Source organism: Rhinatrema bivittatum, chromosome 8, assembly GCF_901001135.1.
Source record: "Rhinatrema bivittatum chromosome 8, aRhiBiv1.1, whole genome shotgun sequence".
NCBI classification, from domain to species: domain Eukaryota; kingdom Metazoa; phylum Chordata; class Amphibia; order Gymnophiona; family Rhinatrematidae; genus Rhinatrema; species Rhinatrema bivittatum.
The window spans coordinates 124,907,355-124,924,875 of NC_042622.1; positions in this window are offsets into that span (position 1 = coordinate 124,907,355).

The following is a 17,521-nucleotide window of genomic DNA, read 5'->3' on the forward strand; positions in this document are numbered from 1 at the left end:
TTTTTGCTTCTGTTTCTATATAGATGAACATTGTGACATTTATGTGGGTCACTGTATTTATGTTTGGGTAGGTGGCACTGTTCTGTATTGTCAGAATGGACTATGCCTGGGGACTGATGTAATTAGCTGAGCATTAAAACAGTGTGGATAAATACTTTTAACTCCGGATTCAGGAAGCTAATGGTATGCTAATGCATCGGGAATTTAAAAATGTGCACAAACCAGAATATCTGCCTAAAGAATAGGCTTAGCATACAGAAACACATAAAAATAGGGGGGTAGAATTTCAAAAGCCATTGAGACAGATGATTCACAAGTTATCTGTCTAAATGGGTTCTATGGTATATTGAGCCTCCTATCCGGCTAAATTATATGTTTTTATCCAGCTATAATTTAGCCGGATATAAAAGAGGTGTTTTGGGAGTGTTCCAGGGAGGGGTCCCATTATCCAGCTAACTTAGCTGAATATCAGGTATATCTGGCTAAATTAGCTGCATAACTTTAGCTCCCCTACTGCGATCCGGGACTATCACTTCTGATGTCACCTCTGCTATTGCTAGGCACATGGAGGAGGCAGGAGGTTACCACGTTTCAGATAAAGTTACGGGGAAAGGGTTGGGGTTGGCTTTGGGGGGGCGGGGGAATCTGGAGCCTGTGATATGTAATTTTTTTAATTCCTAGGGGAAGTAGGAGCAGGGGGTGGTGGAGGGGGGGACTCCTGGCCCCAATAATTTTTTTTAACCAAAAATGATCCTTTTTTTTGGGGGGGGGGGGGGGGCAAATTCGGTTCCATAGGGCCTTTGCAACTAGGGTGGGAGGGAGGTGGGGGACAGGCTGAGATTTGAGGGATTTTTTTCTTTAAATGTTATTTAACTTAACTGGATATATTCTTTTTTGAATATATCCAGTTAAGTCTAAAGTTATACAGCTAACCGTAGCTGAAAAACTTTATACATAACTGGTGATATTCGAAAAAATATCCGGTTATTTTTGAAGTTATATGGCTATGGTTAGTTGAGTAACTTTAAGCAAATATATTCAGCGGGACGTTTATCCTGATGAATATACGGGAAAAGTTATCTGGCTAATCTTAACTGGATAATTTGTCTACTAAATGGCCTCCAGAATATTGGCCTCTAGGTTTCTATGCACAAAGCATGTTTTCTGTACATCTTGTAAAATACCGCCTGCAGGTACCAGCACCAGAACTCTTTTTCCTGCCCATAGACTAATATGAGTGCTGGAAACTTTACTCCACCTCAGACCAGGAGTACAATTTCCAATGCTAAGAAAATGAGTTAAGTCGTTGCACGTCTCTATATTGAGGGAGGGGTGTTAATAGATAGGTAATGCCTTCATTTAAATGGGATGTACATGCAAGGGTGCCAAGCAATGCATACAGTTCTGTGCACACATCTTTTTTCTGTGCAAAAGTCAGGAGTAAAGTTTGCGCTCAAAACATGTGCACATAACCATGGGTATAAAACTGTGCTCTGCTGAGCACACCTTATTACATTGGGCCCCGTGTTTGGGAGCCGGTGCCAAAGCCCGTAATAATAGTTGTCTAATCACAAAGGCACAAACCTCTCCAACAGATCTCTGCCCAAGGTTTTGTGCCCCGTGAGTCATTCAGAGTCCATTAGGAAATCATAACCTGCTGACACCTTTGTGACTCTGCAAAGGGAGCGAGCCCTTGCTAAGTGCTCTGTCGGTAGAATAATATCCTTTTACTTGGATTCTTAAAAGCGATAAAAAATAAATTCCTCTCTAAGTTTGATCTATGTTGAAAAGGACAACTCCTCAGGTTGAATACTTGCATTTTGTTTCCTGTGTTTTTGAGTGCTCTTTGGCAAAAGGTAGTTGATTACGAGATGGTTTCTCGGCCAGCATTTGGAAAACCCGCATAGTGTGGGCCATTGAGTAGCAAAGCTCATGCTCTCTTTAGCCAGTCGACCATCAAAATTTGGGAAAAAGAGAGTGAAAAAAACATTTACTGTATTCTGGGCAACATTTCAAAGTTCAGCGTGAGTGAAAATGATAATTGCACTTTGAAGTTATTATTTTTTGGTATTCCTTGAGCATCTGTCTTCTGAGTTGCTGCCTCTAGTAGCGATGTCATGAATGACTAAAGCCAAAGGAAAATGGCAGGGGCAATAAAAGAGCAAATTATCCTGTTTTCAGGTTTCTTTGCTATTTTCAGGCTTTTCTGTTATTTTGATTTTGCTTTTTTATTGATTTTTGGACTGTGTCGATTTGTTTACTATTTTCTTGTCCTAGCTTTTCCTTGGGAGCTGCTTATTTTATGCATTCGATCAGATCCCAGAACCATCTGTGCTTCTGGCTGCATCCAGGGAAGCTGGGGAGGCCGAGGCCCTCCAGCCCCAACCATGTGGAAGACAGGGGCAGAGTGACTGCAGTCCCCAAATCAGAGTTACAGTAAGACTGTGAAAACGTTTGCCCAAATGATTCTCCCACCAGTCCTCAGGACTCTCTGAGGCGGTTTGGTTTTCAGGAACTTCCCAATGGATATGGATGAGAGACGTTTGCATATGACAACTTGTTTCCTGGACACGGTGTATACAGATAATATGGTTCTTGCATATTCATTAAGAATAGCCCCAAACCCAGACTGACTGGGGAGAAAGGGGATGTTGATGCCAGTGGGCCTCATTAAATCTGCACAGTATAAGCTCTCTCTTGTTCCTTGCCAATCTGTATCATGAAACATTTTGAAAAAAAAACAAAGAAGGTGGCCATGGACTGATCCTCTGGCCTCTCGCTACCACTTTTGGACCTGCTCTGGATGCTGTTTGGACTCCTTATCTGGCATGTCTCATTGTCACTCTGTCTCTGGTTCTCCTGGCATAACTGTAGAGGGCTTGGCAAAGAGTTCAAGGTAGACTCTTTCCCCCCTCTTCTCTTTCCACCATCTGTGCCAGGGCCTCCTACAGACCTCTGTAGTGTCAAGGCCGTCGCTTATTGTATAGTCAGGGGCAAATCCCTTTAACTGCAGTGTCTGCTCCTGCACCTCTCTTCCCCCTAGCACTCTGGCTGCCTCTGCTCCACACTTTTGAGGGTTTGCCAACACGAGCTGGGTCTTTCCCTCTTCCCCAGCTTATTCCAAAGACTCCCCTTTTTTTCTCTCTTCTCTTTTTTTCTCTGTCAGTCTTGATAGCGGGCTGTCTTTCTGTATCCCTGGGAATATAGCATCTGTTCCAGCTGCTGTAAGTGCTTCTTGTAAACGCCATCACAAAGGCACAACATATGTGGTAAGATTAAGAATCCATCCCAAGAAGGAAGATATAACTTTCCAACAAGGGCTTTGAATGGAAAGTTGAAAAGCCAGGGGGGTGAGATGAGGCTTTTCCAGATAATTGAACGAGGAGAAAAAAGATATATCCTCTGGGCTACGAACCAGGAAAGCCAGGGTTCAAATCCCACTGCCGCTTCTTGTGACCTTGGGCAAGTCACTTCATCCAGTACAAACTTAGGGGGAGGTTTACTAAAGGTTTTCTCTCATTCTGTGTCTATGGGAAAATGCTTAGTAAATGACCCCCCTTACATTCGGGTCGATACAGAAAGAAGCGCGGGATTGTCCTGGGCGCGCGATTCAGTATCGGCCCGCATGCAAATGAGGGCTTGCGGTAAAGGAGGCGCTAGGGACACTAGCGTGTCCCTAGCGCCTCCTTTTTGACAGAAGCGGCGGCTGTCAGCGGGTTTGACAGCCGACACTCAATTTTACCGGCGTTGGTTCTCGAACCCGCTGACAGCCATGGGTTCGGAAAACGGACGCCGGCAAAATTGAGCATCTGTCTTTCAACCCGCGGGCAGATTTTTAATTTTTTTTTTTTAATTTTTAATTTTTTTTATTTTTGGGGCCTCCAACTTAATATCGCTTTCCTGGTGCTGGCCAAAATTAAAATGTGCGGCTTTGCTGCACATTTTGCTTTCTGTATCGCGTAGGAATGACTAATAGGCCCATCAACATGCATTTGCATGTTGTGGGCGCTATTAGTTTCGGGTGGTTGGGCGCGTGTTTTCGATGCGACCCCTTACTGTTTAAGGGGTAAAAATAGCGCGTCGAAAACGCGCAGCCAAACGTGGGCTAACAGTGCGCTCCGCCGGAGCACACTTTACTGTATTGGCCCGATTGGAGCTCTCTGGGGACAAGGAAATATCTACAATACCCGAATGCAATCCACTTTCAACTAGCTGAAAGGTGGAATATGAGTCATATTTATTAAACAGAAGAGAGTTTCATCTAAAAGGTCTGATTTTCAGGCTATGTATCATAAACACGATAGATATTCTGAAAACTGGACCTGTTGTGTGATTGTACAGCACTGGGTTGGAAACTACTACTCTCCAGCTTAGGACTTGATCAACTCAGGAGTGGGTAGCTATGGAGAAATAAAGTCAGAGGAATATAAGGCAGCAAATATGAAAAAGATGAGTGGGGAGCAAGGAATTCATTTTTCTATTTTTACTAAAGAAATGTACAGAAGCAGCTTGCAGAGAAAGGATTTGGAGAAGCCGCAGAGCCAAAATAATCAAGTGGGAAGAGAGCAAATGGATGGATGAATATTCTGGTCAAGCACCCAGCAGTATTTCAGAGGTAATAGGAGTAATTAGATTTACATGTGCATGAAATCTAAAAGAAAAAAGAGCCAGTTCTAATAGAGGGTAATGTCAGGGTCTCAATAAGGTAGATACACCTGAGAACAGAGTTGAGAACATATGGAAACACTGAAACCAGTATTTAAAATCTTGAACTAGGCCCAGATGAGTCACAGACACAGATGTGCTTAGGGTTCAACATCCTCTTTCATTTAATATAAAAGATGATTTTGTATTAGCTCTCTGTCTTGTATTCTGATAACATATTTTCCCCATTTATTGCCTGTCTTTGGTGCCATACGGCCTAGAGGCCATCAAGCATGTAAGCCCCAAACTCCTGTTGCATCTGCACATTTAGTATTGGGTACAGTTCCAGTTGCCACTTCTCCAGAAGGATATAGAGGAACTAGAAAAAGTACAGGGTAGAGCAACAAAAATGATAAAGGGGATGGAATGGCTCCCTTTTGAAAAAAGGCTGAACAGGTTAGGGCTCTTCGGCTTAGAGAAGAGATGAGTGAGAGGGCAAATTCACTGGTGCTGTTTCTCATAATGGTGTCTGCCTTTTTCCATTCAAAAATCCGGCACCATCATGAGAAACAGTGCTGGCAGGATAGAAATGACTGGAAATCGCTCCACTTTCATGTATCAGGGGTCCACCGGGGGCGAAGAAAAGCCCAGGAGGGAATTTTTAAAAATAGCAGCAGGGGTTTGGTTTTAGTGCACGCTATTGTAAAATACTACGTACTTAAACCAAATGAAAAGAAAGAAAAAAATGTCACAATCCCTCACCCCCCCAAAAAAAACCCACTCAAACAAAATAAAAAAAACCCCCCAAAACCTGCATATCTATAGGGAGCAATATGAATGATCTTTCCTATCAGGATCCACTGCGTACTTTTTAGGTGACTTGGACAGGATGCTGGGCTCAATGGGCCATTGGTCTGATCCACCATAGCACATCTTACCTTCTTATGATGTTGATGACTGATGTAATGCATCAGTTTGTGATACCTGTAGGAATTGTTCACCAATACAAATAAAACTAGCTGCTGTTTTTTTAATCTAATGCTTAATGATATAATGTGCTCTTCACTAATTGCCACCCTATGTTTTAAGCTTGGAGAGGTGGACTGGGAGTGCATTAACTTCTGCTAATGCACCACCCATATCTTTGCTAAGTGTTTTCTATTCAAAGGAGAATTAAAAAAAAGACTCATTATCTTAGAATATCTTCATTCTCTTAACAGTTCTAAAATGTGAATGCAGTAATCTAAGGGGTTTATTTGATCATTGACATTTTGAATTTGTAATCTGAATATTGTTTTCTGCTGCTGGAAGAAGGCTGTCTCATTACCATATTATCTTCTAAAATGGGCATTCGGGGCATCCCAGCTGCCTCCCACACACTGTCACTTCATATGACAAACAATACAATACCCAATGCATAACCATATGGGCTTAAACAGTTTATTGATAAATCAACCCAAGTCCAAATATATTATTAACTGCTATAAAACCAACATCTGTCATTATGTAACACTTCCTCCCCCCTCCCCCAGTCTAGGGGCAGATACCTCCACAGCCCAGCAGTAGCCAACAGCCAATCCTGGCTTCCTAGACTCCATCGATGGACCACCACCACTCATACAGGACATCACTGCCATTGCCCAACAGGAGGTACCCATATCGTGGCCTTTGACCACTTGGACCTGCATCACCTATGTAAACAGCCCCATGACAAGGACCCATTACAGAATATCTAGCAAAGAAACCAACCAGCAACATATGCGGATCGAAGAGGGTTCGGGTTACTGCTACTACGACAAGAGAACAGAGCAATGAATGGCTAGAGGAGAGGGTAGGAGGGCAGCCGGAGGAGGGAAGAGAAGCAAGGGGAGAAGCAGGACTCCCCTTAAATAGAAGGGGTAGAGCTCCGCCCAAGCTAAGGATCCTGGTGGAAAAGAGCCAACTTTGGGGCTGTCCTGCTCTTGACATAATTCAAATTCCCACGAGGGTAAAGAGGAGGGGAGGGAAAATCTCTCGTCAACCCACCCCGCTGCAGGGAGCTGCCCCCCTTGGGGGGTAGGGGGTTGTTGCATGGGGTTTCCACCCAGACGCCATGTGACTGGCAGCAGACCAGGACTCCACCTGCCCAGCCTCTTATTCCTCCGTCACTGATTTCCATCTCTCACTTTCCTTTTCTCTTTCTCCCTTTCTTTCTTTTCCATTCTGCATTGTTCTGCAGTCTTGCATGCTGTTCTTGGCTTTGTGCTTTAGTCCATAGGCAGATCTGAACATATGGACATAAAAAAATGCTATACTGGGTCAGACCAGTGCTTCAAGGAACCTAACATCCTGTCTCCAATCCAAGTTGCTTGGAAAAGATCTCGTCGTTTAGTTCCAGCTCCTGGCAGGAAGAAGTGGAGTTCCTCAAGCTTACTTGGTTAACAGTTGTTAATAGACCTGTCCTCCAAACACTTGTCTAAATCTTATTTAAACCCAGCTGTACTAGTAGCCTTGACCACATTCTCTGGCAACAAATTGCACAGCATATTTCAGTTCGATTCAAATTCACATTTACTGGATTTACCACTCTGCTCCTTAAGAACCCAGAGTGATTTACAACACTAAATAACAATGCTAATTTTATTGGGGTTGTTTTTCTGTTATCACATAATATAATAATTCAGTAAAACCCCAATCATTTCCCTGTCCTCAAAAGCTTGCTGTCACCGAAGATAGGGGGGATGTGCCAGCAGCAATCAGCCACCTTCTGCGGGGTCCACTTTTATCAGCTCCCTTTGATGACAGAGGGGCAGGGCTTGAGAAATGCTGCCTCCTGGTCCAATGGAGCAATATCCCAAGGAAATTAAAGCAGTAGTCAGCACTGAGGATAGACAGTGGCACTGCTACTGCTGCAGTAACTGAAAACATACTTCCTTAAACTGTAATAGTTGTGGACCCTTGGGCCGGGACAAGTGATGGTGTGACCATTGAGCAGGGCTGGTGCAAGGGGATTGGGCGCCCTAGGTACCTTCATCCTTGCGCCACCCCCTCCCCCTGGTCACAGCCCCGACTCCCCCCCCCAAAAGAAAACTCACAAATCACTTAGTGGTCCAGCGGGGGGCCCGGGATCCATCTGCCGCCCCGGGTCGTCGGCTGCCACTAATCGAAATGGCGCCAGTGGTCTTCAGCCCCTACCATGTGACAGGGGCTACCGGTGCTATTGGTTGGCCCCTGTCACATGGTAGGGGCTAAAGGCCACCGGCGCCATTTTGGTTAGTGGCAGCTGAGGCCCCGGGAGCGGCAGATCATTCCCAGGCCATCCGCTGGACCACCAGGGGGGCATCGGGAGGGTGGCACTGGGGGGGTGGGGGAGGGGAGGCAGGGTGAGTCGGGGACTGGCAGAATTTTGAAAGGGCACTTTTTGCCCTTTCAAAATTCTGCCACCTGCCACAGCGCCCCCCTAAGTCTCGGCGCCCTAGGCACAGGCCTAGCTCGCCTAGTGGTTCCTCCGGCCCTGCCACTGAGACATTGCCCCTAGTAGCTCTCATCTCTGGTAGGGGGAGCTGGCGAGGACAACCCGGCAGGACCTTCACCTATACCAGCCCTCGTTCCCCGCAGGTTGAGTCCTTGGGTGCCGGGGCTGGCAGGACTTAGGTGCAGGTGCCTCGATGAAGATGATGGAGCTGAAGATGAAGCACTGGATGGCCCGCGCCATTTTTAAAGATGGTGCCGGCCATCCAGTGCTCCCTCCATGTGACAGGGGCCGGCCAATGGCACGGATACCCTGTCACATGGTAAGGGCAAAGGCCATCGGCGCCATTTTTATTAGTGGCAGCAGACGGCCCGAGAACGGGAGATCACTCCCGGGACCCCCACTGGACCACCAGGTACCCGTAAAAAGTTTTTTGGGGGGTCGGGAGGGTGGGGGAAGCTAAGGGATTAGTTTTAAAGGGTCGGGGTGGGTTTTTTGTTTATCGGCTCAGGCGCAGCCGATAAACAAAACCGCGATCGGGCCGGATGAAAAAAAACCCACGATGTGAATCGGAACCGGAATCCGAACTGATTCCGGGTCCGATTCACATCTCTAATATCCTATCCTATTTTCTTATTCTGCAAGCTAAAGAGCTCTGTGAAGTTTGGCTTTTCTTCATACGTGAGCCATTCCATCCTCTTTATCATTGTTGCCCTTCTCCAGGCTGGGCAAGGGAATTGCAAGTTTTGAAGACCAGATACACAAGTCCAAGTTAGCGCCCTGCAATTCTCTTCCTATGCCAGATAACCTAAAATGGCTGCTGCTTTTAGTGTGATACAGTCAGGGTTTGACCATTCAAAGGACTTGCTCTGAGATACTAACTTAAGCAAGCCCAGTACATGATCAGTCAGCACACACTTTATCACTAATATGTGACATATATTCATAAGGATTGAAGAGATTTTTTTTTTTTGGAGGGGGGTTGGGGTTGAACTTTTACAAGTCAGCCTGGCTGAAGGGGGAACACCTTCAAACATCTTTAAACAAAGGCAAACTAGATTGCAAAATCCTCCAGAACATTTGCTGTGGCTATTGATAGTCTGTGAAGACAATCACAACCTGATTTTCCTCAGTTAAGAGCAGTTGAAGTAAAGCTAAGTTGAATTTGTACACTGAAACACAAGCTGAAGTGTTCAGAGGAATACATTTTTTGTTTCATTGTTATAAAAAAAAGCTTAAACTATCTGAAGGGCATTTTAATTGTCTTTCATGTAGGCTAATAGGGCCCTGCCAGTTTTTCCTAAGTGTTGGAGATCATTTAATCAGTTATCCTAGGCTAGGCCTTATGGGGGACAACTTTCAAACTTATGCTGATTGTTCCAAATATGTCTCTGGGATTGAATTTTGTCTAGGGAAAAAGTACCTGCAGAGATTTCCACCTACATTTTCTGTAGATAGTCTTTGTCCTGAAAAAAAAACCCACACACATGGAATTGAAAATGCAAAACTATGTGCATTGTTGCCTCCCCTGACTGAAGCAAGCCTCTGATCCCACCTACTTTTCCTGTGAGTACAAGCATGCACTTTGTCGATTCCCATGTGTACTTTTACCCACATATAGAGTGGGCAGTTTTCAGGCAGCCCTTTTGCCTGAGTAACTAGCTTTTTGAGAGTTGCGTTCCCCATTAATCCAAGTCTAGTTGCCTATGTGAATGAGAACACTGAGTTACATATTTCTGTTTCACACTGAGGTTTGGATGAGCTCACAGAACACTTTTCTGGCAGAATAACAATGCATACGGCATGGAACAGTGTCACTGTTGCAAGTATCATCTCCCTGGAGTGCTAATTAAAATAAAATACAGTCCTTTCAATACAGGGTTTAAAGGAGAGATGCAGTGTGCAGATACAACATGGTCCATTTTACTTAGTATGGCGACTGAGACCACAGGTAAAATTTACTGGACAGACTGGAAGGACCATTTTAGTCTATCTCAGCTGCCATTTACTTTGTGACTATCTTAGTTACTTTGATTGACAGAAAGAGCAAAAACAAACATTTAAATTGTTCAGCAGATTTAGTTAGCCCATGCAATCTAAAATTCTCATTTTGGCAAACTGATTTTAGTCTCTTGTAGACGCTTGATTTCCGTCTGGCAGCCCTTGAGACTTGGTATATCCCAGGGATTGCAGCCATGGTCACTACTACTACCGACTTGTCTCTACCATTCTTACCATTCCAGAGTTGGCTGACTTGGCTTCTAAAGCTGTCAGCCTGGCAGTGGAGGTGGGGAAGCTGAAGGCTAGCTGCCGGAAATATTCAAGGAATCCCAGAGAGTTGCCTGAGTTCTGCAGCTATGCTGGAACCCCAAGGAAATCTGTGATCATGAGCCAAAGTTACAGCATTTCAACAGGGTGAGCAACAGATATCCTGAGGAATGATGAACAGACAGCCAGAGAAACATCTATTTCTTAACATTCAGAAATGATAGAGATAGGAAACTAAAGGTACAAATGCTCCAAGTTGCCCCACCAAATCTTCACGCACTGCATCAAGAAGTAAACCTCCAACCAGTGGAACCATAAACAGAAAATCAGAACTGGCCAGGATACAGTTTCCATGGAGCATCCCAGGCATGAACTTCAGACACTGTGCACCCTCTGAAAGTCACTTTCTTAAAATCAAATGTTTGGGTCATTTGTGGGTGTTTCTGCTGGACAGCTTCCAAATCAGAGCTGCTCAGCTTTTTATTCAGTGCTTCTTTGTTGCCTTTCGGGTACTGCTCAATTGTTCAATGCATTGTTCTCCCTATGTCTGCAAATGCTTCATAAGTCAGGACCCTTTCTAAAGATGCCAGGAGCAGTTAGAAAACAGACTGAGCCTCACAATCCATTCTTTCGGGCCGATACAGTGTGTGCCGGTGGAGCGCACAGCCCAGGTTTGGACGCGCATTTTCGACATGCTAGCTTTACCCCTTATACAGTAAGGGGTAAAAGCGCGTCGAAAACGCGTGTCCAAACCCCACAAAACTAATAGCGCCCGCAACATGCAAATTCTTGTTGATGGCCCTATTAGTTATTCCCGGACGATACAGAAAGTAAAATGTACAGCAAAGCCGCACATTTTACTTTCAGAAATTAACGCCTGCCCAAAGGCTGGCATTAATTTCTGCCGGCACTGGGAAAGTGTACAGAAAAGCAGAAAAACTGCTTTTCTGTACACTCTCCGACTTAATATCATAGTGATATTAAGACGGAAGACGGACGCTCAATTTAGCCGGCGTCCGTTTTCTGAACCTGTGGCTGTCAGCGGGCTCGAGAACCGATGCCGGAAAAATTGAGCGTCGGCTGTCAAATCCGCTGACAGCCGCCGCTCCTGTCAAAAAGGAGGCGCTAGGGGCGCACTAGTGTTCCTAGCACCTCTTTTTACCACGGGCCCTAATTTGCATCTTCTTCCCCCCTGAATCGCGCGCACAGGAGAGTGGCCTGTGCGCGCGCCGGAAGAGCGGGCACTCGCCCACTCTCCCGTGACTTTTACTGAATCGACCTGTTTGTGAAAGTGGGCAGGCTGTTCAATGCTGCTCCTCAAGGGGAGGAGCTAGCAATTTGTAATACTCCGTAGGCGGAGTTAATGATCTTTTGTGGGTTGGCTCACCACAGAGTGGCAGTCTGTTATGGTACTGTTCTAGTAGTGTACGGAATAAACACTTCATGTAAATTGGTGAATCCTTGGGCCGATGGCAGATGACAGTGCCCCCAGGAGGATATCCTGAGAGGGACCACCAGCTAGGCTGGAGTATGGAGACAAACACTGATAGTTCTTTATTAGACAGGAAGTAGAACCACTAGAGGTGGCAGTAGTGAGTTGATGTGCCCGGCAGGACTGAAGTCCCTCTGATACTGGAATTGTGATTTCTGGGTTGCTGAGCTGTAGAGAGAGACTATAGGTAGTGAGTAGCAGGGTATGCTGGATATATAACCAGTAGTGAATGATACACTCACAATTGTAGATATCTGTAATGGCTTCTATGCAACAGAGAGTCTTCAGTATATTCAGGAACAAGAGCAGTAGGCGAGTACTGGTTCCTATATGCAGACTGAAATAGTAATACACAATCTCTGTACCTGCGATAATGTATTAGACAGAAGACAGTCTTCAGAGATTAGGAACATAGGCCCTCTGGGACGAGTACCGGTTCCTATCTGTAATAGAACTCACAGTGTTCATGTCTGCGATTGCTTCCAGGCAGTAAGGAGTCTTCTGAGCATTCAGGGACGTAGGCCCTTGAGGAGCGAGTACCGGATCCCGTCTTAGCAATCTGAAATAAAGAAGAGAGAGTGGGGCCCCTGAGGAGCGGGTACCCCTAGGTAAGTACAAGAAGGCAGAGTAGCTTGGATGAATCGTAACCAAGAGGAGTATGATTCAAGTCCAAGCAAAGACCTTTTAAGTTGGAAGCGGATGACGTCACTACGGGGGGACGCCCCTGAGGTTCGCGCCCTTGCCGGTACAAACTCTGGAGCGCGCGCGTGCCCTTACGTCATCAGGAACATGGCGGATTCGCAGCGTCAGGCCAGCCCGGGGATTCCGGGGAGAAGCTGCGGCAGCAACTGTCCGTCAGACCCGAAGGGAGTGGCCACCAAGGTAGAGAGGGTGGAGTGAGGGCGAGGACAGGCATGAACGCAACACAGGCTTGATGTTAAACAAGTAACAGAACTTATAAAAATGTTTTCACACAGAAGTTACATACATCTGAAGAAGGGACCACTTGCACTCTCTAAAACTCATGTACATCATTAACTTTGTCACCAGATAACTTCAGGTCCTCAGAGACAGGCTGAGCCAGTACTGGTTTGACCCCCTTTGCATGCTACTCTATCTCTGGATAGTACTTGTGTTGGAGGCTACTACAAAATGCATTAAATCCATTTTTCTCCAGGACCAATGCACCTACAGGAACTCTGCATACACTCATTTCCCACAGTGACTCTTAGCTGTGTAGAGTTTTTGTAAGCTAATGAAGTATGAGCCTTTACGTCACAGATGTGCTCTGCACAGATGTGCTGCATTAGAAATCGTCAAAGACTATGTTTATTTTTATCTTCATGTTCCCAGGAAAGATTTTGAGAAATAGGAACAATTTAATTGGTTTTTCATCATCTGAGACTGTTTTAAAAAATTAATTGATTTCAGGTAAAGAAGAAAAAATTAGATTCTGTCTTGTTTAGAATAACCAGTTTTCAGTCTTTTTGATTATGTGTAAATGATGTTGGTTGAGTTTGCACTGACAATTAAAGAGACAGACAACATTGGTTATCACAGCTTGATTACATATTGCAGAACACATAGTGATAATATAACCTAACCTAACCAGTTAGCCCGACATACTTTAGTATTCAGGGGGTAGGAATAGTTGATAAAGCATGGGTGTTGAAAGCCCCTTTTACCCTCTGCATATAATGGAAACTAACATTCTTACTCATAAGCTAAGTATATAATTCAGACATACCCCCAGGAGAACAATGCTGCACCAGGGAAACCTAGCTGAACCCTCCCTCTCCCTCAAAGAAGGCACAGCACTTAATATTAATGAAATTGTTTATTTTATAGTACTAATAGGAGCATAACAGTGGTGCCCCTTGCCTAACAAATCTGCTTCACTTTTTTGAAGGAGTTAATAAACATGTGGATAAAGGTGAACTGGTAGACGAAGTATACTTGGATTTTCAGAAGGCGTTTGACAAAGCTCCTCATGAGAGGCTTCTAGGAAAAGTAAAAAGTCATGGGATAGGTGGCGATGTCCTTTCGTGGATTGCAAAATGGCTAAAAGACAGGAAAGACAGGAAACAGAGAGTAGGATTAAATGGACAATTTTCTCAGTAGAAGGGAGTGGGCAGTGGAGTGCCTCAGGGATCTGTATTGGGACCCTTACTTTTTAATATATTTATAAATGATCTGGAAAGAAATATGGTGAATGAGATAATCAAATTTGCAGATGATACAAAATTGTTCAGAGTAGTTAAATCACAAGCAGATTGTGATAAATTGCAGGAAGACCTTGTGAGACTGGAAAATTGGGCATCAAAATGGCAGATGAAATTTAATGTAGATAAGTGCAAGGTGATGCATATAGGGAAAAATAACCCATGCTATAGTTACACAATGTTGGGTTCCATATTAGGTGCTAAAACCCAAGAAAGAGATCTAGGCGTCATAGTGGATAACACATTGAAATCGTCAGTTCAGTGTGCTGTTGCAGTCAAAAAAGCAAACAGAATGTTGGGAATTATTAGAAAGGGAATGGTGAATAAAACAGAAAATGTCATAATGCCTCTGTATCGCTCCATGGTGAGACTGCACCTTGAATACTGTGTATGGTCGCCGCTTCTCAAAAAAGATATAATTGCAATGGAGAAGGTACAGAGAAGGGCTACCAAAATGATAAGGGGAATGGAACAGCTCCCCTATGAGGAAAGACTAAAGAGGTTAGGACTTTTCAGCTTGGAGAAGAGACGGCTGAGGGGGGATATGATAGAGGTGTTTAAAATCATGAGAGGTCTAGAACAGGTAGATGTGAATCGGTTATTTACTCTTTCGAATAATAGAAAGACTAGGGGGCACTCCATGAAGTTAGCAAGTGGCACATTTAAAACTAATCGGAGAAAATTCTTTTTTACTCAACGCACAATTAAACTCTGGAATTTGTTGCCAGAGGATGTGGTTAGTGCAGTTAGTATAGCTGTGTTTAAAAAAGGATTAGATAAGTTCTTGGAGGAGAAGTCCATTACCTGCTATTAATTAAGTTGACTTAGAAAATAGCCACTGCTATTACTAGCAATGGTAACATGGAATAGTCTTAGCTTTTGGGTACTTGCCAGGTTCTTATGGCCTGGATTGTCCACTGTTGGAAACAGGATGCTGGGCTTAAGAACATAAGAACATGCCATACTGGGTCAGACCAAGGGTCTATCAAGTCCAGTATCTTGTTTCTAAAAGTGGCCAATCCAAGTCAGAAGTACCTGGCAAGTACCCAAACATTAAACAGATCCCATGCTACTAATGCCGGCAACAAGCAGTGGCTATTCCCTCTTGATTAATAGCAGTTTATGGACTTCTCTTCCAAGAACTTATCCAAACCTTATTTAAAACCAACTACACTAACTTCCTTAACCACATTATCTGGCAATGAATTAGAGAGCTTAATTGTGTGTTGTGTTAAAAATAATTTTCTCTGATTTTCTTAAATGTGCTACTTGCTAACTTCATGGTGTGCCCCCTAGTCCTTGTAATATCCAAAAGAGTAAATAACCAATTCACATTTACCTGTTCAAGTGCTTTCATGATTTTGTAGACCTGTATCATATAGAAACATAGAAACAGAGAAATGACGGCAGAAGACCAAACGGTCCATCCAGTCTGCCCAGCAAGCTTTCACACTTATTTTTTTCATATATTTCTTTTACTCTTGTCCCTTTTAAATAACATTTTGGTTTTATTTCCCTTCCACCCCTGCCAATCCCTTTAGCTGTCTCTTCTCTAAGCTGAACAGGTTCACCGTGATTTGGTTCACTTCATCTGAATTGTCACCCTTGAAAACCGTATTTGGAATGGGTAGCTCCCCAACATCCTCATCAGTAAACACCGAAGGAAAGAATTTGTTTAGTCTTCCTACCATGACCTTAGCTTCCCTAAGTGCGCCTTTAATCCCTTGATCATCTAATAGTTCAGCTAACTCCCTCACAGTCTTCCTGCTTTGAATATATTTAAAAACATTTTTATTATGAGTTTTTGCCTCTATTTAAATTCTTGCTTAGCCTGTCTTATCAGTGTTTTACATTTAACTTGCCAATGCGCATGCTTTTTCCTATTTTTTTCAGATGAATTTTTATTCCAATTTTTGAAGGTACATCTTTTGGCTAAAATAGCCTCATTCACCTTACCTTTTAACCATGCCAGCAATTATTTGGCCTTCGTTCCTCCTTTATTAATGCATGGAATACATCTGGACTGCATTTTTAAGATGGTATTTTTTAACACTGCCCACACCTGTTATACACTTAATGTTTGTAGCTTTACCTTTCATTTTTTTCTAATTATTTTTCTCATTTTCTCAAAGTTTCCCTTTTGAATGTTTAATGCTAGAGCCACAGATTTACTTCCTGTCCCTCTTTCAGTCATTATTTCAAATCTGATCATGTTATGATCACTATTGCCAAGTGGCCCCACCACCATTACCTCTCTCACCAAATGCCATGCTCCACTAAGAATTAGATCTAAAATAGCTCCCTCTCTTATTGGCTCCTGAACCAATTGCTCCCAAATACTGTCATTAATTCCATTCAGGATCTTTATATTTCTAGCGTGTCCTGATGTTGCATTTACCCAGTCAATATTCAGATTGAAATCTCCCATTATTACTGCACTACTAATTTGGTTAGCTTTCCTAATTTCTCTTAGTATTTAATTGTCCATCTCATCATTTTGGCCAGGTGGTCGGTGTTATACTCTTATCGCTCTACTCTTCCCTGATACACATGGATTTTTTACTATTCTGATTTATTTCCTTGAGCAAAATGACTAAGAATATCACTGTGTATCCCTAGCTCTAACTATACACAGAATATCAGTTCACCTATTTCTTGACTCTTCCTCTCTTTCTTATTCCCAGGTCTTCTTTCTTTATTGTATGTGCATGAGCCTGTTCTTAATGTCATACATATTTAAATTTGTGCGTGGCTTCAAGTATTTAAAATTTACTTGCCTCAGTAATACTTGAGCTTTGGATGCTGTATTCATGCTTTAGTGGAACAATTTTCATATTTATTTATTGTATTTATTTGTTTATTAAAATATTTATAACATTCCTATTTTAACTCAGTTATGCTAGGTGAGTTCCAGCCAAAATAAACATTCCAACAAAATAAAAATGCACCATATAATACAATACACATTTCACAATTAAAACTCATCGTAATTCTAAAAATCATTTAAAAAAATCATTTAAAATCTTCTTCAAATAAAAAAGCTTTAAGCTTTTTCCTGAACAATTTCACTTCCTGAATGGACTTAATCTCCAAAGGAATAGCATTCCATAATGTGGCCCCAATAACTGAGAAGGCCCGATTCCTAGCCTCTTGGGAACGAACAGACCTAAAGGTAAGAACATTCAGGAAGTAGCTATTGAAAGAGCATAATGACCTTCCTGGAATATATGCAGAGAACAGATCTGATAAATAATTGGGGCAGAATTATGCAAACAGTTATAAACAATAGTAAGGACTTTAAACTTTAAATGCTGCTTCAGACTGATTAGGGGGAGCCAAGATGGCGGCAGGCTGTTAGCGGCGGAACAGAGCTGTCTGTTTGGTTCTCTTTGAAACTGTTGCTTTTGTTTTGGGGTTCGGAATGCCTCTGAAAAGAAAAGGCAG